Source organism: Ornithorhynchus anatinus, chromosome 17 (assembly GCF_004115215.2).
Source record: "Ornithorhynchus anatinus isolate Pmale09 chromosome 17, mOrnAna1.pri.v4, whole genome shotgun sequence".
Lineage (NCBI taxonomy): Eukaryota > Metazoa > Chordata > Mammalia > Monotremata > Ornithorhynchidae > Ornithorhynchus > Ornithorhynchus anatinus.
This window is the reverse complement of record NC_041744.1, coordinates 5934031-5934893: the sequence shown is the minus strand read 5'-3', so window position 1 is coordinate 5934893 and position 863 is coordinate 5934031.

Genomic DNA, 863 nt, shown 5'->3' with positions numbered 1-863 from the left:
CTGTGCACAATTTCTTTAGGGTGGGAAGACAAAAAAAAAGGATTAAAAAAACTCCCAAAACAGTCTGTAGCCATTTTATGGTGTGAATTTGAGGCGGGGAGGGGCGGGGTGGGGAGTAAGTTATAATAGCCTAAACTGAGTCTGATATCCCTACCCATCCATCAATTTTCCTAAGGTTGATTTGCATTGCTTGAGCAATCCAATGCAATCGACCTGAGGGGCAGGTTCCCTTGAAAATTGGTTTGGAGCAAGATCCAAAGTCTGGTTTTCGGGTTCGCCTTGCTGCTTCCTCCACTTGCAAGGACGCTACACCAGGGTGCGGCCCGTCACTAACACCCACAGCCTGAAGGCTACACGGGGGTGCGCGCCGTCACTACCACCAGCGGCCAACTCCAGGGTGGAGGTAGCCATTACCCCCTGCAGCCTGGAGGTTCTATCGGGGTGCAGGTCAAAACTACAACCTGCAGCCAGGAGGCTATATCAGGGTGCGGGCCATCACTACCATCTATAGCCAGAAGACTATACTGGGGTGCGGCCCATCATTACCACGTGCAGCCTACTCCAGGGTGCGGGCTGTCACTACCCCCTGCAGCCTGGAGGTTACACCGGGGTGTAGACCGTCACTACCCCCTGGAGTTTCCTCCAGGGTGTGGGCCGTCACTACCGCCCGCCGCCAGGGTCCCCGGGTTGACCCGGAAGCAGCCAGAGCAATCCAGTTTCGTACCCTGAGCGTCGCCAAACAAGGTTTAGGAACTGAAATTCAGTCCCTGGAGGTTGCGGGTGTCAGAATGTTTATAAACTACACTGCTTTTGACATCTGTAGGAAAATTGTGTAGATGGCAGTTGGGGGGGGGGGGGGGGGC